The sequence below is a fragment of the Amyelois transitella genome, chromosome 23, assembly GCF_032362555.1.
Source record: "Amyelois transitella isolate CPQ chromosome 23, ilAmyTran1.1, whole genome shotgun sequence".
NCBI classification, from domain to species: Eukaryota; Metazoa; Arthropoda; class Insecta; order Lepidoptera; family Pyralidae; genus Amyelois; species Amyelois transitella.
Window position 1 is genome coordinate 3,904,940 of NC_083526.1, and position 25,029 is coordinate 3,929,968.

At 33.9% G+C, this 25,029-nt stretch overlaps 1 protein-coding gene across 4 annotated transcripts in view; it reads right to left on the reverse strand.

Moving 5' to 3' along the window:
- The window catches only part of LOC106130735 (5-hydroxytryptamine receptor 1), a 94,863-nt gene that overhangs the window by 11,627 nt on the left and 58,207 nt on the right, over window positions 1-25,029 (reverse strand). For 2 of the 4 annotated variants that reach the window (XM_013329645.2, XM_013329643.2), the window contains one exon: window positions 19,242-19,264. The exons of the other annotated variants lie outside the window; for them this stretch is intronic. The gene's annotated coding sequence lies outside the window, so the exon portion shown is untranslated. The remainder of the gene's footprint in view (window positions 1-19,241; window positions 19,265-25,029) is intronic. 4 annotated transcript variants of the gene reach the window in all.

Sequence of the window (25,029 nt, forward strand, 5' to 3'; positions counted from 1 at the left end):
CGATACCTATAGCTGATTTTAATAATAATAATCAAAAATATTTTAAATTTTACACTAAAAAGCATTTAAATTTTGACCCCTAGGAAGGGTTCCCATCACGCAGGCAGCATTCCCGCGCTGTATTGCGACAGCAATACGCTGCGCAAGAAACTCACCTGTTGCCTCTCTCAGACTGTATATACATGTTTATATATGTATATATCATATTTTATATTAATGTTGAAACAATACGACATGATGTATTTATAAATATAATTTTTGGATATATTTTTATTGCCGTTTTCTTAAAAACATCTTCTTTTAAAATATGCATGTCCACTTCATCGCTTTATGTCAGTTGGTAGATTGGTAGTGGCATGCTCTAAGGCAATACGAGTGAATCAAGTGAATGTATGAAAGTTTTTAATAAATCTATAAAAAAGATAAGTCAGTCAACTCTTCACTACTTACCGTCAAACTTCTATACCATTCATAACTCTAAGAAATATGGTTTGAAAATCCGACTCGCACTTGGCCGGTTTTATTACTATAAAGGAGAAACAATAGTTGTGTGCCGTTTTTAATTAATGTTCAAAGTTAATATTACTGTGGCTAGTTAATAAATTAAAATTTATTATTCCCACATTGTTCTTGTTTCGTACAAACTTCATAATTCCTATTTGAATGGCGCAGAACTTTTAGTCAACTACTCACAACTAAATATTATTAAATAATTGTTCCAGACTACGCCTGCGGGAACGAATGCGTAAATCGATAATGCATATATAGTTACGTCTATATCCCTTGAACCTAACAGCCTTGAAAAAAACTTAAAGGCCACGACCAGCTTTACGGCTTTATGATGGAATTGAGATTCAAATAGTGACAGGTTGCTACCCCATCGCCTCAAGAGCAATCTTTAATTTGTAAACTTATACCGTCGCCTTTTACGACATCCATGAGAAAGATGGAGTGGACCTATTCTTTTTTTATTGATGCCGGGAACCACACGGAATGAATACCTAATTTTAATCATATCCGACTTTCTCTTGTTTGACGCAGATTAAACATTACCTAATTAATATCTTCATAATAAAACTCATTAACTTGCTACCTTTATAATACGTGCCATTGTACTCGTAACACCTTCACCTGAAAGCATAACCTTCCTTCAACACTCAAGTAACAAATACAAACCAATACACGTTCCTATAAGTTCAAATAACCGCATATAATCGGAACGCTTGCTCGATCACACTTGTTGAATGGCCTATATACGAGATCCGAAGGGTGTGAGTTAATGGTATGAGATAAGTATTCTTATAAGTGAGGGTACTAGCTTTTCCGTAGTAGTATTTGGTTCTTGCGTTATCGCTCCAATATCGAATGTAATTTGTGTTCTTTGTTCAAGTTTATTTGACTATGGGTAACTTATTCGATATGTTATTATGGTAATTAGCTAAGAGTAATTTGAAGAGTGGTATAAAATCACGCCTATCAACGGAAGAGTAGGCAGAGTGACAGTATCTTTCCTTTTGCCACAATTCCTGCATACTTCCTTCGCTTCATCAACATTTTTAATTCTCTTCATACAAGCTCGTTGATTTCGGGTACTCGTGACCTGACCTTTGCCAGATCTTGAAATCAAATTATAATAAACTTCATCACTTTTTTCATGCAAGCTTATCAGTTAAGGTTACATGATCTTTTGCCAAAACGTAATCTTGTGCAAGTCACGTGGTTTTTCAACATTCTTTTAACAAGATTTACACAGCTTATAGAGACACCTAACTTTGGATACCACTGCGGCCATGCAACCATTACTTTCCAAGTTATCTTTGTTCATTAATTTCATTTCACGGGAAAAGCTTAAATACTGCTTATAAACTTCGGATTCCTCTTGTATACAATGGGCTAGCAACCTGTCATTACTTAAATCTCAAACATACATATAGACACGGGGTAGACAGAGCCAACAGTGTTTAAAAACTGAGAAGCCATATTTAAATATTAAGAAGAAATATTTAAATACAACAATGGTATGTTACCTATACCTATTGTAGTATTCTGATATTCGACATAATAACCCTTTACATCTAGTATTTGTACACGACTCAACTAGGGTTGCCAACTACGAATATCTGAAATCTGGGTGGATATAGTTGCAACCTTGCTTTTCTTTTCTCGTGCCGGAGAGATGAACGACAGCAGTGGTAGCTTTGCTTCATACTGAAAAAAATATAATAGCTGTCTAGTAAAAACAATCGGTAGGATAGTGTCAAAATCATTTATTTTTTCTGAGGCCTCCTAGAATGTGACATTTTCGTCAGAATAAAAAATTCCGGATTATAGACGTGGAGAGTCGAAGATTGTAATTTCTGATCTTTTTACAGTTTATATAGAATATGAATGGACGATATTAACATTATATGTAAGGCCAATGTATTTTCACCATGTTTTTTAATAGAGAGATTCTAATTTTGAACGTGATGATGATGAGTAGACAACCCTAGCCTCAACACATCCTGCCGGTCAACCCATCTGGTGCTGAAGGGCCCAAATGATTTATCATACGGGGCCTGGGAGGCCCCAACCCGTGTCAAGACATGAATGGTATTATTGTTTTGTTAGGAGTTAGGTCGATTTGGTTTTTGAAAAGTTGTCTCTGTCATAAATAGATGTGACGAGGACTATTGTGTATTTGTAACCTGGAAAAGAAAGGGGCAAAGCTCAAATGTTATTCCTAAACTGATCTGATCTGAACATTAAAAAGTCTCTTGCTTGTATAGTAATTTATTTCTTTCTTTCTAAACATGTGATACTTGACGTGAGCATGAATTGTTTATATAGTACACAATAGTATAATAGTATAGTAGATAGTATATTAAAATGAACAGAATCATAAATACACATTGCATTTTGAAAAATAAGTTTTGGATGATTTCAATTCACCTGCTCTTCCTTTTTTGCCATTGCTATATTCATGACAGTTCATATTGTCTTTATTTATTATCAGTAAATGATGTACCTACGGTGTAATAGTCAATAAAAAAATATTGAACTGAAATAACCCTGGGAAAGAGAGGCAATTTTATGTACTTATGTATGATAAAGTTTTTTTAATCATTGTTATATGTATACTAATACATACTTGATTTTTGACAACTGATAAATAGCCACTGATAATGACAATCTGTATATTTGACACATTGAAGTGAATAGGGAATACCCGATTATATCTATGATTTGCTTTTGTTTCAGAAGCATGACTGATACTGATATATAATCTTTTATATTATGATTAATAAAAATAATATACACATATATGAACACGTCTTTATCTTTTAATACTATAGCCATCAGTCTCTCAAAGACTAAAAGGCCACGTTCAGCTGTATGGCTCAAAGATAGAATTGAGATTCAAATACTAAAGGTTGCTAGCCCATCGCCTAAAAGAAGAATATCAAATTTATTAGTATTAGTCACCTTTAACGACATCCATGGAAAAAGAGGGAGTGGTCCTATTATAAATTGCCGAAAAACACCCAGCAATAAACATTATAAAAAATAATAGTAAAGTAATAAAAATAACAATCACCCAGAATAATAAAAAAGTGTCTGCAAAAATTACATATATATGATCACGCCTATATATCATAGCGGGGTAGACAGAGCCACCAGTCTTGAAAAGACTGATAGGCCACGCTCAGCTGTTTGGCTTAGTGATAGAATTGAGATTCAAATAGTGACAGGTTGCTAGCCCATTGCCTAAAAGAGGAATCCCAAGTTTATAAGCCTATCCCTTAGTCACCTTTTACGACATCCGCAAAAATTAATACAAATATTTGGCACTAAAGTTGGAACTCCAGGTCAGTAGCCTTACATTTTCAACTTCTATATCCGAAATATATAAAATAGAGTTCCTGTCGAGAGATTTGATATTTGGCATAAAAGTTCCTTGTGGTCTAGGGGTGCACTAAGAGAGGAGTTCTCGAAATTCCCGTGGAAACGAAAATTTGCGAGGATTCAAGCGGGCTGAGAGGTGCACTCATCGGGTGTTTCTTGTGAAAAGTCAGGTCAAGGTTAACCGACGAGCTCGCATAAATATGAATGAACCATCAAGCTTCAGTCAATCTCTGAACTGGACGTCATCGGTCTGTATTTTAGAGACAGCCCTCCACCAGGATTATAAGAGGGCTGTTTGTTACATAGGTATTTGTATGGTAACTATCTACTAGGTTTATGCCTACTCCTCCGAGAAAGAAGATCTTACTTATATATTTACTGAGGAATCAAACTTGGAACTCTGCGACGACTGGAATTTTTTCCACTATAACCTTAGTTACATGTTATCGACTAAACCCAACACATGCTATCATAACTCGGTAAAAACTTTGTATTTCTTCGGAAAATGTCCTTTTGACGTCCGCCATAACGAGACGTCAGAGCCAGATCACGCCTACTCTGAAATGTTACCTCACTATTTTGGACAACCTACTCTTGGCATAATAGCCTGTCATATTGATAATGTGATAGTCTCAGAGCATGTTGACACAGTTTTTGTTGAGAAAAACCTTACTTCGAAAACTATCCTATTATGCTATTTATAAATAATACATGTATTAAACGCGCACGTAACGCACTTTAATTTTATATGGGACGTTTCGAATCATGTTACAGTGATCCATAGTCACCTATATCATATTAATTGACTAGTTTCGTGTGCAAACTATTTCGCTCTCTCCTAGGTGAACTGCAAAGTAGGTATTTCCTTAATGATTTTCTCTCTAAAGGCTCAAATTTAAGCCATCTATAAGTAGTATCTTCGGTTGGATGTTGGTCTATCAGGCCTGTAACTTGTTTCTGTTAATAAAGACTAATATTTGCTAGGGCTCTCTGATTTATTGATTTAAACTTTATGCACGTTAAATCTACAACAAGTGGATTTAATGCTAAAAGGCATTCTCTGCCAGTCGAAACTTTGGACCAAACTGAGATGGATGTACGGGTGGTGCGAATTGAAACTTGATTACCAAAATTAAATATCATAAAGTGTGTATGTAAATTAAGTGAATTTAAGACATTGTTTATGATCTTACTGTTGTAAAACAACACAACTTATGACGTCTTTCCTTACGAGGTAGACTTTTCAATATTCTACTAGGATTCTCCAATACTTTCGGTATTTCACAGGCAAAGAAAAAAATTCACAGATAAAATATTTTTGTATGCCAACTGCGGCTGAATGTTTAGTGCTTAAAATAAAATTAACAACTGTAGTAAGACTCATTCATTGCATAATAAATCATTCATTCATTCAAAGAAATCTATATCATTCCGATTTCTATCATCAAAGTGTAAATCTTACAATTTAGTATGCAAGCCATTAGACCATCGTAAGCCCGATGAATAGGATAGATACGGCACTCCAATATTAATTTAATTAAGTAAATCAATTGATAACACATTCGCCCGATTACTGATAAGCTGATAAGTTATCGGCGTGTCTCGCCCACGGGACGTTAAAAATATTTTGGGCTTGTTCGTTGAGAGTTGGGCAACTCGAGTTACATTTTGCCGTATGAGGTTTTCTTTTTTTAGGCGAGGTTAAAAATGCCATTAAGCCATCCAGCTGAATATGGCCTTTCAGTCATTTCGAGAGTGATTTTACCCTGTAAGCGATATATGTATATGATGTAGCGACAGTATGATGTATGAATGATATGAAAGACATGATGCATGTAAATTATGTATGGAAGTGAGCCTTGTGATTTCCAGCACTTTAGAATGGGACCACGCCATCTCTGTCCCATTGATGTCGTGAAAGAGTACTTAAGGAATAATACTACACTTATCTAGTGCAGCTTTTACCATAGTAGGTTATATAGGTAGATTCCTTCTCAAAGGTTGCGAAGATTAGATTGGAGTCGCTTCGTGTACAAAACTGGGGACGGCTTCTGTGGCGCAACGGTAGTGTGCTTGTCTGAGAAGTCCTGGGTTCGAATCCCAGCCAGGGCATAATCAGAAACGAACTTTCTCTGATTTTCCTGGATCTTGGATGTTTATCTACATATATATTTATTATAAAATATAGTATCGTTGAGTTAGTATCTCGTAACAGAAGTCTCGAACTTACTTCGAGGCTAACTCAATCCGGATAATCTGTCTCTTATTTATTTTTAAATGTATCAGTTATACGGAGGTAGACAAGAATTAATAACATCTAATTATTCAATAGCCCAAGCACCTGGATTCAGAAATTTGTGACGTAAAACATAATTAAACCCGACCCGCCTTTAATCCCGAGTTCGACCCCACTTGTTGTAAAGCGGGTTCTAATTACTCCATCGACCTATTTGTACGTGCTATGAGGAATTACATTCACCTGCCTTTGTAGGCGGGTGTCCAAAAATAATGACTTATGTACTTACAATGTGTGTTTGTTTGGGCTCAAGGGCGCAGGTACAAATGTGGCTTCTATTCTATTATGAATCATAAGGGTCCGGGATCGTTCTCCGATTATACAAATAATATTATAAATACAAAAGATTGTAAGGATGTGTGTGTTTGTGTGTTTGATATTCTTTCACGTCAAATATAGATAAGACATTGCAGTAATATAGATTACACATTGGAATAACATAATAATCGTGGGCCTACTGGAAGAAATTTCTCAAGAAATAAGTAGTGCCCTTGTACTGAATTTCTCTTTATTTTAAGTTTTACTCTTATTATCCTTGATGTACATAAATCGATATATTAATCGTCATATTTTTAATCTTCATTATAAGTTTGTGTACATATACATATATAAATATTTTTTATGAGCGCTGCAAGCCGTATATGCTTGTATATAAATAAAATAAAATAATTGATAAGTGAAATTTCAGGTGGGAGAGTTCGTGGGCATAAGCTATTTATGTTCAAAATCTAAATAAAAATTAAATTATATTATTAGATCAGTATCTTCTTAATGAAGGATTTAAAGTCTATGTAAGAAAAATAAATTAAGGCTAGGTTAGCGTACATTTTTCAGCTGAATATGGTGTTTGAGAATTCTGATTTTTGGCTCTGTCAACCCCGTAAAGGATAGAGATGTGATATATATATATATATATATATGGGTTACGAACCTGTCACTATTTAAATCTCAATCCAATCTTATCTTCCCAATAAGAAAAATTTTACAGTCTTACTCTAAAATTCTGAAAAGCCACGTTTATCTGCTTTGATTGAGATTCAAATAGAGACAGGCTCCTCACCCATCGTTTAAAAATAGAATCTAGTTACTAGTAAAAAACCTACAAGTCTTTCATACTCTCAAAGGTTCAAGCACCCTAAAAAAGGGCTATTCGAGAATCCATAATTCATTTCCTATTTTATCAGCCCTTCCCAGTCTAATCCCGATTATGACTGCCTTTGTCCCGGAATTCTATTGAACGTATTCACGCTATTTGCCTTTTCAAAACAAACGACATGAGTAAAAAGTAAAATGGATGGAGAAAAATATCCTGAACTTTTGACAGTACAGATGAAAATTATTATTTCAGGATATTGAGAGCGAAATCTGACGTAGACCGTTTATAAATTTTTGTGTTGTAAGCTACCATAGAATTCTTAAAAAATATTGAGACTAAAATAATTATACCAATTTGTATACTATACTACCCAAGTTTTATGTCTTTGTCCGTGCTTTATACCTCACTAGAGCCCACCCGCGACTTCGTCCGCGTGGAAAACCTATCGTAACGCAACAATCAGTCCCGCGGGAACTCCGGAATAAAAAGTAAACTTTGTGTTATTCTGGGTCTTCAGTTACCTACCATACCAAATTTCATCGTAATCGTTTCAGGAGTATTTGCATGAAAGAGTTACAAACATTCATACATCCACTCACAAATACAAATATTGGTGGGATGTATACATAATTTGGTGGAGAGCGATTTCGTGGTTTTGTTATATAATTAAGTACATATATGGATGGATTATATATTTACACAAATATATATTTGTTAATAACTGTTGATATTCGAATCTTTTATTTAATATATCCAAATCATAAATATTATTAATTTGTATAGTATCTGTTTATAGCTTTAATTTGTGTCAGTGTTTGTGTGAATCAGAGAGTGTGAAATGATGTAAAGGGCGAGTGAGTAAAATATTCATTATGTACAGAAATTCATAAATGGTGTCAGATTCTAAGTACACAAATACTTTTATGACGACGATTTCACATGGTTCTACGACTGTTTTTTGAAGACATAGACGGCCGTATAATGATCATTATCCCCCAAGTAACAATTAGGCGCTAAAGTAAGATTTATAATAAGTCTATAAAAGCGCTAACTAGATTCTAAAGTGGTTTATGGGTGTAACAAATTAGTGTTAGAGCGCGCTCTAACCCTACTTTACCCCCGAATTGGGCACAATTTTTATATTACTTAAGGTTGTATAATGACGGTATACAAGAGTTATGTTAATTGGCTAAGAGGTACAATTAGTGCTATAAGAAAGTTATTATAGCGGTAACAGGATCTCTTAGCGATACAAGAGGGGTAAATAAGCGTCAACTGACTCCTTAAGCGGTACAGTAGAGATACAAAGGCGTTAATTATATTTTCAAGCGCTAAAAGGGAGGTAAACAGGTGTTTTGTAACGGTCTGAACGCTATTCAAGATAACCCAAGTAACAATTAGGCGCTAAAATAAGATTTATAATAAGTCTATAAAAGCGCTAACTAGATTCTAAAGTGGTTTATGGGTGTAACAAATTAGTGTTAGAGCGCGCTCTAACCCTACTTTACCCCCGAATTAGGCACAATTTTTATATTACTTAAGGTTGTATAATGACGGTATACAAGAGTTATGGTAATTGGCTAAGAGGTACAATCAATGCTATAAGAAAGTTATGATAGCGGTAACAGGATCTCTTAGCGATACAAGAGGGGTAAATAAGCGTCAACTGACTCCTTAAGCGGTACAGTAGAGATACAAAGGCGTTAAATATATTTTCAAGCGCTAAAAGGGAGGTAAATAGGTGTTTTGTAACGGTCTGAACGCTATTCAAGATAATTAAACTAATTTTGTGATCTAATAATAAATAATTTTATTTTCAATGGCTATAAGTTTACGACTAATGATTTTTATATTAAACAAAAAAAAGTGATATTGTATGGTGCGAAAGGAAGCATATTTTTGCTGCGAAGGGAAGTACACTGTGAATATGTTACATATTTATTGGCAAATAATTCGAGCGCCCGATGTATGATGTCTATTTACTGAAAACTTTTCCACGTATTTACAACAATTTTTGTTTATTTTGGTTGCGACGCCATTGTTAAAAACAAGTAATCAATATAAGAAATACAGTAGTGACCTTAAGCGCTATTACTTTACCTTTAGTCACAAAAAAGTAACAATAGACGCTAGAGGATCTGTTATAGCGAAAAATTATACTCCTATTTGACTTAAGGTAATGCAAGAGAGTTTTGTATAACTTCAAGCATTTGGTTCTATATAAGATTAAATAAACACTATTGTAAGGCTGGTAGCGCTTATTAACGCTATTGTGCAACTTTAGGTTCTTGTAAAGAGTTTATTATCACCTGCATAGCACTTTTGGAGGTAGTAGCTAATTCTTATTCTTATTTAGATCTTAGAGTTCTAAGATTCACTTAAAGCTATAACACAAAATGCTGTGCATGTACAACAGTGTTAAGATTTGCCATAATACATCCATAACCTTTAAGTTCGCCTAATTGTCGCGCTTGTAACTCCGTATTATAAGTAGAAGTGATATACGTTACTTGGTACGCCACTTTATCGCCAATAGTCATAAGTGCTGCTACTGTAATGCCTTTGTAGCCCACTTAGTAACAAAATAAGCTCTAATCGTCGCCTAAATGTTTGTTGGGAATTAAACTAATTTTGTGATCTAATAATAAATAATTTTATTTTCAATGGCTATAAGTTTACGACTAATGATTTTTATATTAAACAAAAATAAGTGATATTGTATGGTGAGAAAGGAAGCATATTTTTGCTGCGAAGGGAAGTACACTGTGAATATGTTACATATTTATTGGCAAATAATTCGAGCGCCCGATGTATGTTGTCTATTTACTGAAAACTTTTCCACGTATTTACAACAATTTTTGTTTATTTTGGTTGCGACGCCATTGTCAAAAACAAGTAGTCAATATAAGAAATACAGTAGTGACCTTAAGCGCTATTACTTTACCTTTAGTCACAAAAAAGTAACAATAGACGCTATAGGATCTGTTATAGCGAAAAATTATACTCCTATTTGACTTAAGGTAATGCAAGAGAGTTTTGTATAACTTCAAGCATTTGGTTCTATATAAGATTAAATAAACACTATTGTAAGGCTGGTAGCGCTTATTAACGCTATTGTGCAACTTTAGGTTCTTGTAAAGAGTTTATTATCACCTGCATAGCACTTTTGGAGGTAGTAGCTAATTCTTATTCTTATTTAGATCTTAGAGTTCTAAGATTCACTTAAAGCTATAACACAAAATGCTGTGCATGTACAACAGTGTTAAGATTTGCCATAATACATCCATAACCTTTAAGCTCGCCTAATTGTCGCGCTTGTAACTCTGTATTATAAGTAGAAGTGATATACGTTACTTGGTACGCCACTTTATCGCCAATAGTCATAAGTGTTGCTACTGTAATGCCTTTGTAGCCCACTAAGTAACAAAATAAGCTCTAATCGTCGCCTAAATGTTTGTTGGGGAGGTTTTATAATTTTACAAACATTGTTTCATTTTACAAGCGTATCGGTTACAGGTACAGTCTTCGAATGCCTTTTAAAAGGAAAGATCCGTCTCTATAGGCAATTTCAATAAATCTTTAAATAACGCCCAATGCTCTCTGATCTATCTTTGTTTCTTAGTTTCATAAAAATCGGTTGTTATTTTACAATGAAATCTAATAAAAAACGTAATTAAATTAATACCTAATCCGAAAAATGTGGTGCTCTTATATACATATATCTCTTATTTTTAATACATCTGATTGTTTTTTTTGGTTCATGCATACAAAATATGCATAGAAAAAAAACTACCACTTAATTAATGAATAAAATCGATCTTTTTGAGGTGTATGACCTCAAATAGATCGTCTAAATAGATCGACAAAATTTTTTGTACTAATAACATTTATTCCACTAAGATTTATATTACGAGACAGATTTTCAATATTGTTAAATTATCTTTTCTTACGGTCGTTCAAAAACGCTATTACTTAGTATCTTAGAACAATTACTAATTCTAACTTTATTCTCTGAAGAGACGAGATAAAGTTTCTTAATTCTGTTAGCACTTTTAATTTTCTATTCTGATCAAGACTATTTTACATGTAATTATTAAAGTTACAATGGTATGCGATCTGCTTTAAGATCACATAATTTTAGGTAAATAATGTCAATTATATTTTGTTTCTAAAAAACTATCTGATCTTTGTAATCAGATAGGATACACAATAAAAACTTTATTGAGAAGCTCTTTTTTTTAAGTCGGTTAGTAAGCTGAAATACGTATCCCTAATTATATTGCAATATGGAAACATATAGACCTAACATAAACCTTTCGTTTAGCTTCTAGCTTATCATAATGCTAAATACAGCTAACAGAAAAGTCATCACATCGGTAGGCTTTTGAGTGAAAAATATTAATACCTACATATAAACACGTCTTTATTCTCGTCAGAACCAACAGTCTCGCAAAGACCGAGAGGCCATGGCTTAATGATAGAATTGAGACTCAAACAGTCACAGGTTGCTAGCCCATCGCCTAAAAGTAGAATGCCAAGTTCATTGGCATTAACCTTTATTAACTTTTACAATCTGCACGGAACAAAAGTAGTTGGCACACATTATTATTATTTTTTTCACTATCAGTGGTTTAATTAGGGGTTTACACGAAGCTACGAACGACTTCTGCAATTTTGTATGTAAACCTAATCCAGCTTAGATCATGCCATTCTTTACTATTATTATTTAATCTATGGTAGTATTTAATCCAGGGTTACCACTTAGCGAAGGGTAGAAGGCTGGCATTAATTATGCATTCATTTAAAATTGTGTTCAAAGTTAAGCCCTTCGTGTGGAAAGATGAAAAGTAAATATGACAGCGTATAGGAGTTTAACACAGAGCAACGAACGGCATATGTTAGCTAGAAGAGTCCGTTTATAGATTTTATTATTATGTTTTATCAATTACTCCTTCTTCTTTTTCCTCAGCATAATATTTGCCCACTGCTAGGCATATGCCTCTCCAATATATCAATAATGAGATAACTTTGCTAGAAATACCTTTGTTTTTCTGACCAAGTTATCCCGGCATGGTTTTTATGTCGTCGGACTAGCTGGCTAATGGTCTGCTAGTATTCTTTTTCAGATTTGCTCTATCGACTACCATAATACTGTCTCCACTTACTCATAAAAACCAGTTGGGTACAGAAAGAAAATCCACCCGACTCGCCATCCCTTGACAAATTGTCATGGAGCAGAAATATAAGGAGAGCCGAATTTAAGTGACGGCAACACTGCTAGCCTTTTTGGTTCGACGCCATAGATTTCATGTTTCGTCAATGTGAAAAATGGATATAACAGGGCCGTAGAATAATAATGGACAAAATGTTTTTACTTCAACATTGTATATTTAACCGTGTTGTTTTTTTAATATAACATATGTATCAAATTCAAAATTTTTCAAATTCAAAATTTTTATTCATTATTATAGGATACTACCTATATATCGCTTAATAATTGTCGTATGGTTTAACAACATTGGTTGACGTCAAATAAATTACTTAAAAACTAAGTTTACTGCCGCTTCCAAGGCGTCAGTGCAGAAGAAGCGGTAACAAACTGCACTGCAGCATTTTCTTCAACAACGTCAACTTCACAATATTAAATTATACTTAGAATAGAATGTGGACGGGAGAATACATTGTTCAGATTTATATATTTATGAGATTTAATATTGAAAAAAGAAATATATATATATATATATATATATATATATAAATCAATATATAAAATACAATCCATAATATATATATATATATATATATATATATATATATATATATATATATATATATATATTTATAATGGACAAAATATATATATATATATATTTTATGGATTGCCAATTTTAAAAAGATTTATGTACAGAGTGTACTGAAATTTTGATTTAAGTACAAATTAAACTACAATTAATTACGAGGTTCCTGTGCCAAGCTCGAGCCAGATGTTTTTATCATTAAGGTAATCATCAGTCCTATAATAAGCCTTCTCACAAAGTACTTTCTTTACATACTCTTTGAATTTTCGGTTGGGCATATCAAGAACAGACTCCGGCAACCTATTATAAAATCGTATACAGTTCCCCATAAATGATTTACTGACTTTGCTAAGCCTGTGAAACGGCATGACTAATTTATGTTTATTACGTAAATTTCTATCAGTTGTGGTACTAACTTTTTGAAAAAAAGAGGTATTTTTCCTAACATATATTATAAGATCAAAAATGTACTGGGACGCTACTGTAGGTATGTTTATTTTCTTAAAGAGTTGTCTTAACGAGTCTCTTGGTCCTAAGCCGTAAATTGCGCGAACGGCCCTTTTCTGAATTATAAAAATAGTTTGTATATCAGCCGCGCTACCCCATAAAAGTAAACCATAAGATAACAAGCTATGAAAATAGCTGAAATAAACAAGCCTAGCTGTCTATAAGTTAAAAAAATAAACAAATCTGATACACCGACCTGTTTTATTTTATAAATGTAAATTACAAGGTATATTAAAATTTATATACCAAACGACAGTGCGCCGAAAAGGAATAGGCGACATGTCATGAATTATGTATCGCATTTTCATTTAAGGCCACGTGCTCCTAACTGCGTAAATACTTCAAATGTTGTGACGTTTTAATGAAATTTTGTATGAGAGTGAGTAACAAGGTCACCCTGTGCTGTCGACTTGGTCATCGTGAATCAGGTTATGGGAAAACTTTTTTTTTTATAAGCTTGGGTTCTGGATGTTTATCTACATATATAGGTATCTAAAAAATATTTTTCAATTTTTTTAAAATAATCGTTAAGTTTATTATTGCATTCAGCACAGGACTTGAACTCGCTTTTGGGATATAACGTAAACTGTCTTATTTGTCCCGAACCTATATTATTTCTTATTATTTTATTAATATATCATCTTTGCGCTTGGTGAATCCAATTTTAATATGACTTTGTGGACTTCTATTATTTAAATTTTTATTTTTCCGTCATTAAGCCATACTGTGTGGTTTAGAATATAAGGACTCGATATCTTACCCATGGATGTCATAAAAGGCAACAAGTATAAACTTATAAACTTGGGATTTCTTTTGTAGGCGATGGGCTAGCAAACTGTCACTAATTGAATCTCAATTTCATCATGAAGCCGTGCAGCTGAACATGGCCTTCTACTCTTGCGACTATTGGCTCTGTGTATCCCGCAAGGGATCATATAGATGTGATTAAATGTATGTAAGCCATCCAGCTAAACTTCTACTCTTGTGACTTTTGGCTCTGTCTACCCCATTAGTAATAAATTCGCGATTATGTGACTATGGCGTCGAAATATAGTCCGTAACTTAGTAAGTGCAATATTCTTGAAAACAACTTCATTCCCGTAGGATTCGAATTCCCGACCACCAGACTAACTTTGGTTTCTAGACTACGGTGTTAGTGGAGTCTTCATACGACTTGTTCAAAAACTATTTCCGCAGAATAGTGGTTAGTAAAAGAGGATTGTGCAATTCCTGTTTCAATTTTAAGATTTCTCTCTCATCATGCGAATTTCAGTTACATCCTCCACCGCTTTTGCTTGGGACCTAGGGCTCACGTCTCAAAGTCCCAGGTTCACTATGGCACATGTATGTTAGTAAAAACCACCTCAAAATGAAGTCATTTCTCAAAATAATTACGAATCTTGCTTGCTTGCTTGACAACAGCCTTTTTTTATTGCGAATAAAAGTGAAGAGAAAATCTATTACGCAGACAATATAAGTCAGAACATTTAAACGTACGTAGCTGCTCCTAATAAAACACCAGAAATAAAATCTAATGTGTACTCTACATCGTTTCAATTTTATTCCCCATAAACTATACGACTGGCTACTGCGCACGATTTTATCTTTGCTTTTTTAAGTGGTTACAATCGAGTGGCTGAAATGGCCGAGTACCTACCTACTGAAACTTGAGTATTGTATACAACTTCACTCACACAGAAAATACATTTCTATCTTTTATAGGGTTAAGACTTTTTAGTGTTTTCATGACCATTTGAGTGTGACTCAGATATAGTGACAAGTTGCTAGCTCATTGTTCAAGTTTTGGATTCGGTCGCTACAATATAACAGGAAATCTTCCGCTAAATTATGTTGACAAGGAGGTTGAAAAGTTAATAATATTTTATAGTCGTGGAAACCTAACCTTATGTTTAGGTTTCTAAACGATATTAAAGCATCAGTTAACATTCAAACTAATATAGATTCATCAATCAGAAAAGAATTATAGGTACATAGGTCAAGATAAAGGTTGAACCATTTTGAATCTTTCACGCGCAAAATTTTCATCAAAGCGGAGAGAAGAGGAGATGAGACATGTTTTGAATAACCAATCAGATTTCATTATTTTGATGGAATTCTCCCTATGTCACCTCTCCTCTCCGGCATAGTTGAAACCGGGTTTTATTAATTTTTTACCTTACCGATCCAACCGCCGACACTCTTTTGTATATGTATGTAATAATTTGAATTTTACTTTGACTTTCTCATATGCTATATTTTTGAATCATATTATATACCTTGCATTTTATAAATGCAAGATTTGTAATCTATCCACTACAAAGATCCCAACAAATCAATGGAAAACTGAAGCGGGATACATGCAAGTTACTCTTCGTATAAACATACATATATTCGAGAACACTACTGAGATATTTCAAGCGTAAACTTTTGGATTGAAAAAGGATAGCTTTCATTCTTATGCTTTCAAGTCAGATATTATGAAGTCGGTACTCTGTCGAGTAATTTAAAGTTAGATTTAGGGATAGCTGTATCTGCAGCGCTAAATAAAGGACATTAACCTGTCATAATTAGTGCAAGGGTCTCTTTTCAATTATTTTACATTTTGCTGTCGAAATTATTTTTACATTTTGTAGTCTGCTTATTAGTCAAGGCAATCAACGACAATAATCAGACCACGTCATCTTATCACGTCGAATTTAAAAGTTTTTTTTTATGATGCATCTGCTACTTTCTAGCAAATTATCCCATGTTTACATATAATGTTACCAGTTTTTGGGCACACTTGTGAAAGTAGTAACGAAAGAATAACTAAGAAATACCATAGATTTAAAGGGGCTCTATTTCTACGCTCGCTTAAAAATGGAAATTCTAGTTAATTTATGGGAACTATCCCGTGGGAACTTCGGAAATTCCTCTCTTGTTGCAATCCTTGACTATGTAACCTACCTGGAAGCCGAATTTTAATTCTTCAACCCTAGTCCCAGCGGGATCTACGTTGGCTGTCAGTCATTCCCTCAATGACGGAATAGTTTTTTATAGATAAAGAAAATACTGATTGACTGACATATCAAGGCACATCCCAAATCTCTGGGGAATGAATATATATAGATTACTAGCTGTGCCCGCGAATTCGTCCGCGTGGAATAGTAATTTTGGGCATCATTGAAGCCCTCATGGATGAATAATTTTCCTAGTGTTTTCTTTATTTATATTTCTTTGCTCCTTATAGTTGCAGCGTGATGATAAATGGTCTATTCAACGCAAAAAGAATTTTTCAACTGGAACCAGTAATTCCTGAGATCAGCGCGTTCAAATAAACAAACTCTTCAGCTTCATAATATTAGTATAGATTTGTTTTGGATCCGCTTTGTACTGTAGTTTATACTAATAATAGATAGCATCGTACAAGTTACATTTTGACGGAACAGCCTACTTATCGAACTTTCCAGTTCCATGGCCGAAAAGCTCATATCTGCTTATTTAAATTGCTAATATGAAGTTCTAGCCCGCGCCTATAAGGTTCGCTCCATACACCTCTTTGATATGTAAAAGTTGATTTACATAGTGTCTATAATGCGATATTGGCTTTAGGAACTCAATCCAGGATAATATAAATTGATATTCTTTTTCAGGCGATGGACTCCAACCTGTCGTCACTATTTGAATCGAATTCCAACATTAAGCCATGAATTATTCTTACAGCCTTTTCGAAACCATTGACTCTGTCTACCCCGTAAGGCATAATATACACGAATGACACTAATATACAAATTATGGCTTTAACTTTACCGGGGTAAACATGGCCAATAGTCATAAAAACTCGAAATTCATGATTTTAGTCAAATATTTGCGTTAGCTTGCTCAAAGAAAGTTATAATATTATTTGAAAGTGTTTTCCGAATCCTAAAAATAATGAAGTCAATTTATTAAAAACCTCACGGCCCTATATTTCGTGAGGACCATTGAATGGATCTCTATTCAGGCCACTGAACATCAATGCCTCTTGATTTATGCCGATTCTCATACAAATGTGATATTCGAATAGAATAGAAGAGTGGTACTTGATGTCCTGTGAATGTCTTAGTTGCCAACTGAGGTAAATGGCAAAAAAGAAGGAAGGCGTAAAAAAAAAACACTGAGTAGGATGACATCCCAAAATTTTGGGACAGTGAAATACGATCAATATAGTGTTATTTCAGGTATTATTCTACATGTGTACCAAATTTCATCAAAATCCATATATTTTTAGTGAAGGAGTAACAAAAATATCCTTGCAAACTTTCGCAACTTAAAGTAACATCTTGTTACAGCGAAATTCTCAGAAATTGTTTTCAATATAAATTATTGATGAAAAGTAAAATTTTGTTCCGCTGCTATGTTGCAAGCGATTACAAGTAAACTTGGTAATTAATGTTCATAATTATGAAATATCCCGCGTTAAAGTATTGGCTACTTCAGTACAAGTTTGTTCCCAACTCGTCGGAACTTCCCGACTTCTAACAAACCCGCAAAACAGCGAATGAAGTGATTATTACTTCAATATTACTTACTTTTAATTTTAACTTTAAAGTTTCAATACTAGCGGTAGCGGTATTCTCTCTCTTTGCAAGTAGTATACTCGTATCTTCAGACGCATACTTCGGATATCGAAATGATTGTTTTCTAAACAAAGGTAACATACATAACTACTACAGAAAATATTCAAAACACCTTGGCTATTGTTACACTATCCTTTCGATAATAAGTTCCGAAGGAAATCTTAAAAATCTTAAATTTTCTTTGACGACGATGACTTTGACGAATCAATACTGTCGTTGATTATCCAAAATTACTCACATTATCACTTGGTGAATACACGCTGATTTTAGTGAGCATGTTAGGCTTAGCCGACCTTCACAAACACAACTATCGTTGAAATCAAACAGGTTCTAAATAAATCGGGTAAAGAGATAGAGATTCAATCGACAGAAAGAAGATAGTAAATTTAAAATTCTTAAAATTCTAGAATAGAAATGAGTTTTACATCATTTTGATAGCAGTAGAAGGAGTATATACTTTAAGTTACTTTTAAAGCGACATAGCTAAGGCTTACGCGGGCGGAGAGCTTTAAGCTAGTAAAATATAAGCTTTTAAAACCTCAAAGGGGCATTAAAACAAAATAGGCGTTATTTTCATCTGATGTATTACTGTTATAACCCACTCAAAGCTTACAACTTTTGTTCGTGGTCGAGGCTAAACGAATAATATTTTCGTTTTTATGTTTTATCCCGGTTTTATTTTTACCATCCGCTGGAAGGGTTGAAAAGGCTTCGTTTTATAGAGTATGTCGTGAGTTGGAAGTCCCATCAATTGTCTGAAATTTACTTTGTTTATTGAAATACTGTGCCGAGTTTTATTTCGAAAACATTTGATTGACATGGTTTCCTTTCGAAAATAAATCAGTTAGTAAACAAAAATATTTTTAGTAGATAGTCTAATAATCTTAACGTTCAGATGGGCATTTGTATAAACTACTCGCTCACTCAATTACTGGGCGCTGTAACGTACCTAAGTGAGTCTAAGATAGATTCGTTGTAAATATTTTAGTGCTCTTAATTTAAAAATTAAACATTAATAATTTAAACTTAATTACGAAAAAAAATTGTAGGTATCTACTTACATAAGAAATCAAAGTGGAGTATTCTGAAAAAGGAAAATAAAGAACATTAGAATCAAGAGTTATAATCATAGAAATTTGTTTCAATTTCAAATTCAGCTGTTATTTTCTTTGATGACAAAAAATCCCAGTTTATTTTGCAGTAGAAAAAGAAAATTTGGAGATCAAGTGTCAACTCAGCTTCAGAATATGGATAAATAAAGTCAGCGATCCTCAATCTATTTTATTTAAAAAATATTCAGAGGGACATTCAAATTTTTTCTGATTTTTCTCTATAAAATTGTTTATTTACATTTTTTTTTCTTTTCTTTGTTATTTCACTGATTGCGATATCTTCTTGTACGAAGGGTTAGCAACCTGTCACACCATGAATTTTAATTCCATTATAAATCTATAAACATGGTCATATGCTATCATGGCCTATTCAAAAGACTGTTCGCTTTGCATAACCCGTAAAGGTTAAGACGTGATTGTTTCATTGAAAACTCTTGGATACGAAATTTCAATAGGGAATACTATGAATTTAATTCACATTCAAGGTAACTTATACTAGAATTATTGAATCAATAGTCTTTGAGTAGAACAGAACGGGTCAAGAACAAATTACTATCGAGGCTAAATGGTTTGTATGAAGTAGGTACAGACAGACCATGTAGGGAATTTTATGGCGCCTTGAAATTTAAAGGGCATTTAGTAATCCATTGTTGTATGGTTTCCATGTTTCGTATAAACATATTATCTGGTCTATAAAACTATGCTAAGACTTCTCCAACCATTATAAGAAGGTATCTATAATTTGGTGCTAACTACTAACTATATTTTGTACATTGCTATAATTTATGTCAAACTATGGCTTCCGCGTTTTACATACATATATTATTTGTTGCTTTCTAAACAATGATGATTCCAGACGCTTTAATATTGTGATTGACAAAGAACTTTTTCCTGATTGGCCTGGGCCTTGGATGTTTTTCTATTTCAGTATCATCATATTATTTATATATTTATTAAGTACAAGTATTTCAGTTTATTATTTCTTTGCAATAACATGGCAATAACACAATAATTGTAAGTTCCCTAAAAAATTGTAAGATTTAACGTGAACTCCTATTATTTTTATGGTATTTTTTACAAACAGGATGTATTGTAATTGTCTTCCGGCAGCGGATTCATTCCTTTATTTTAATTAAGGAAATAGCTCTCATCGGGAGGACACCAAGAAGCGTGGGCTGGGATTGAGATTTCACAAACAATTCATTAATCAACGTTCTTATGTGGTCAGTTTTTGCCTCCATTTCAAGCGAAGACGTTTTCTCATATATTTTTTTTCATATTAAATAACATTTTCAGAGATTGAAAATAGTAATAAAAAGTTTATTAAAACCCGATAGGAAAATTTTTCACACTTCTTAGATATTGACTTTTTATACAATTATACCTATATAAAACCTCAGATAAACCATTAAAACATGAATGTTTTGATGAAACTACAAGCAAAAGAGGCCGATAAAACTTCGTCTACAAGTGTTTGTCAATTTTGGGGGGAAAATAACGGTGAAAGTTTCGTAAGTGCTTTCTGATTTCCTGTTGTTATTTTTGTTCCAATTTCTCTGTTCAGAAACAAAACATCCACTTATTGTTGGCTTTCTTTTCTTATAACATTTTTGTTAAAAAGTGACAAATCAAAATCTTTAGTTTATTGAAAACTCAAAAGGAGAGCGGAAGCCATATTACCTTCCATATAGTGGGTGGTTTTAGGAAAAACTGAAAAGGAAATAAGGGAAGAAAGATCAAAAGAATAAGTGAAATGAAGTGTCTAATGAGATGGTAAATGACAGAATCTATTGAAAGAATGAACACAACATGTAGGTACCACGTAAAGAATGGGAAAAGATTTTATGAACACTGATCGTACCTTTTCTCTTTGTGATGATATTAAATAAAATCTTATATATATTCAATTAAATAAAATCAGCCCAATGGTAAAATTAATTAGGAGCGTGTGTGTAGCAAAATGAATGAATCAATCTCACTTCTATCATTTTCATATATGTATGTGGCCTACTAGCCTTACAACATTTTGCTCTGTCTACCCCTTAAGGAATAAAGACTTGATATGTTTATGTGTAAATTTAAGTGTGAAAGATTTAAATGACTCAAGTGAAGATTTAAATACTTGACGAAAATAAGCCATAAACAGCTATTTGTGGAAATGAATAGCCGCAATTTCCTTAATTAAAAGGACACGAAAATTCTTATTAATAGCTACCACACCTTGTGAAAGTTTTCGCTTGGAAATAGTGAAGACATGATTTTTAGTGAGGGTTCTGTACGTATTTTTGATAGCTACAATTCAAAATCAATAATATTTTTATTCCCGTGATGTATAGGTAGACGTTTTCTATAATTTTATTATTCGTTAGTTATTCCTTTTATCTGTTATTTTCATTAAAATAACTCAAACTCGAACATAGAGGGTACAGTATTAATTCACAATACTTGATAAAATTGGACAAAGCTACGCGCCTTGAATAATTATATTTGACTAACTGTTTAGCGCAATGGTTTAGTTCTTGCTTTTGGATCATAGGATCCAGGTTTGATCCGCAGCTTTTGTCCGAAAACAACCTTTTTACTATGCGTCCCATTATCTTAAGCTGAAAACGTTACAGACAGGATAAATGGAAAAGAGATATGTCGGAAAGCTGACCCAAGCATATAGTGGAAGGTGAAACTTTCGAACATGCAAAGATAAAAAAAGAAAGATATGCATGTGGTAGTAAGTAACCAACTTGTGATAATGTTATGTTTTGACAAAAAGTAACCAAACCCAACACAGAACCCTAACTTGTAAACGGCAGTGCTATCAGGTAATATGTAACAAGTAATTGGCTAGCTATCGACCGCCTTTGTCCAATAAGTGACGTCCTATAAGACGGCTGACAGGCGAGGCTAATATCAGACCTCAATCACACCGACCAGCCTATTTCGCGTCCATCCCAGTAATTTGATGGTTCCCTTTGTGTTTTTCGATGTGGAAAGGTGTCGAATGATTACATATCGATCTTGTCTTCAGGGTGTTACACGACTGTTAACAAAAACTCTAATGCTTTCAGAGTTTCTTCTTTATCATTAATAGCGCTGTAAAAGTTTCCAGGCATGACCGCCATGTAAGGTGAGACGTTGTGGATTAAATAAGAATAAATACGTGTCAATGCTTGAATAATACTGGCTTGATTTATATTGAATAATAAACTATATTAAGTGACACAATAAAAGTATAGAAGAATACGATATTAAAAGATTCTTAGACCAATCTCACATCTGTCTTAATTAGGTCAAAGTCTCAGGCATCTGCTTGGTGGGTTCTCGTTTACAGGCTTATATCGACGACAGGCAACGAATCCTTAGAGATTCGCGAGCTTCCGAGTCAAATGGCTAAACCTATTGCTTTCGAGGACAGAACCCTGCGATGCTCTAAGGCTGTAATAGATTAACCTTTACCATTCCTGAATGTTTACCGCTGTAATCGCATAAGTTCAACAATGGTGGTGCGACCAAAATCAAGCCATTTTCAGACGATGAGCTGTCTGTCACTATTTGAATCTCAATTTCATCATCGCACCATAGAGCTGAACGTGACCTTTCAGTCATTTCGAGACCGTTATCTGTCTGTCTCGTAAGTTTCAGAGATGAGTTAAAACATATGTATAAAATTGCGATTATCCTGATGGGAGCGTTCAACCCGGATCAAACGCCCGTACTACGATGATTAGTATTTTCAAATAATACCGTAACTCATATTTTTGCTGTATGACTGTACCCGATGTAATGTTCCCGTGAGATTTCCACCGATGCCTCACTTTAATCTGTACTAATTTGATGGGTTTGCTTATGTTTGCTGACGTGGAAAGATGCTGAGTGATTACTTACTGATCTAGTGGTTTCATTTGTTTTTCTTACGTTTACTCTCAACCAGATGTTTTTGCAGATCTGTTAAAAACTGTCTGCAGTTTGCAGTTGCAAATTTATGGGATTTTGATTGTAAATATATTTAGCATTACTGTTACACTCACTACGTTACGTGACTCTTATGTTTATTAAGAAATCCCTTTTTGCAGTCAATAAATAATGTTATTTATCATGTAAATTTTCCAGGGAATTTGATTCCACTTTTCTTTAAAAAATTTAACAAATTTTTTCGGTCGAATACATGACCTCAACTATTAGTTATTCTGTGCCTTAACCACCGAGCTATTTCGGTGTGTATGTCAGCCATCTAATAATCCTCTAACACACGTTACAAGTGGGCCATCATTTACCTAACAAAGTGCGTACATAACTGTTAGAATGTCCTCCTATGGACCTACGAAATTGTTACGAGGTAAATAGACTCAACATTATTAGTTAAGTTAATACAATCCAATTAGAATAGCTGTATTGTGTATCTAGATGTTGTCTGGGCAATGCAGAAATATGTTTCAATCTGACTGGTTTTATATTGCTTTTCTTGGATACGCGATTAAAAGAAAAAAAAAAGCAATGACAACATCAAATGTTCCCAAAGTGGTTTGGTGTCGGACGTGTAGCTGATTGCAACATCTGTGCCAAATAATTTCACAGACAAAAATCTTATTTTTACTTCTTTTTACCAGCTTGCTTAAGGGTTTAAAAAGCCTAGGTACAGTTGATAATGCATACGAGAATATAAGTAATTTACCGAGAAGTTAAAACTATGCTTAGTAGATTATTGTTTCTGATTAACCTTCTAGAGGATCTATCAAAACATAAATATTTCATCATAGTATTATTATATGCTAGTACAGTGCACTTCAAAGAAATCTGACCCAGTAAGTGCTCCTCACTGTACACCATTCAGCATAAAGTCACAGCGAGGTCTGAAGTCCCTCTCAAGTATTTGACGAGCGTCATTAGGAAACTGAGACGCAGTATGAAGTGGAGTTAGATGAAACGTAAATTGACGTCAATTGCAAAGTATTAGGTATCGTTCGTTTGAACTGAGTTTTTACTTATTTATGCACTAGTTGATACATACATACATACATATAATCACGTCTATATCCCTTGCGGGGTAGACAGAGCCAACAGTCTGGAAAAGACTGATAGGCCACGTTCAGCTGTTTGGCTTCATGATGGAATTGAGATTCAAATAGTGACAGGTTGCTAGCCCATCGCCTAAAAGAAGAATCCCGTGTTTATAAGCCTTACCCTTAGTCGCCTTTTACGACATCCATGGGAACGAGATGGAGTGGTCCTATTCTTTTTTTTTATTGGTGCCGGGAACCACACGGCACTAGTTGATGCCCGCGTATAGGTCGCATTTCGCGTAACCAGTGGAAACTGCAATAATCTTGATCCATACACTTTATCTTTCTAGATTATATGCCAACATTAAATGTATTTTATGTATTATAATTCTTTCTTTGGGTCAGGTCAAAAGAACCCGAAACCGCCGAGCTTGCATGAAGAGAGTTATGAATGTGGATGAAGCGAAGGAAGTATGCAGAGATCGTGGCAAGTGGAAAGAGGTAGTCTCCGCTGCCTACCCCTCCGGGAAAGAGGCGTGATTTTATGTATGTATAATTCTTTGTGTTGTTTTAAGACTTTATGTTGGTTGTCTATAAGCCAGTCAGTAACGGAAAAGTTTAATGTCACTACGTATTAAAAAGTCCTCCTATTGTCTCTGTCTGAGTCTTTGCGCTAATCTCGTGTTCACGGCCACGATGACTAAAAGATTGCAAGTATCTTCTCATAACACCTAACTTTCTCA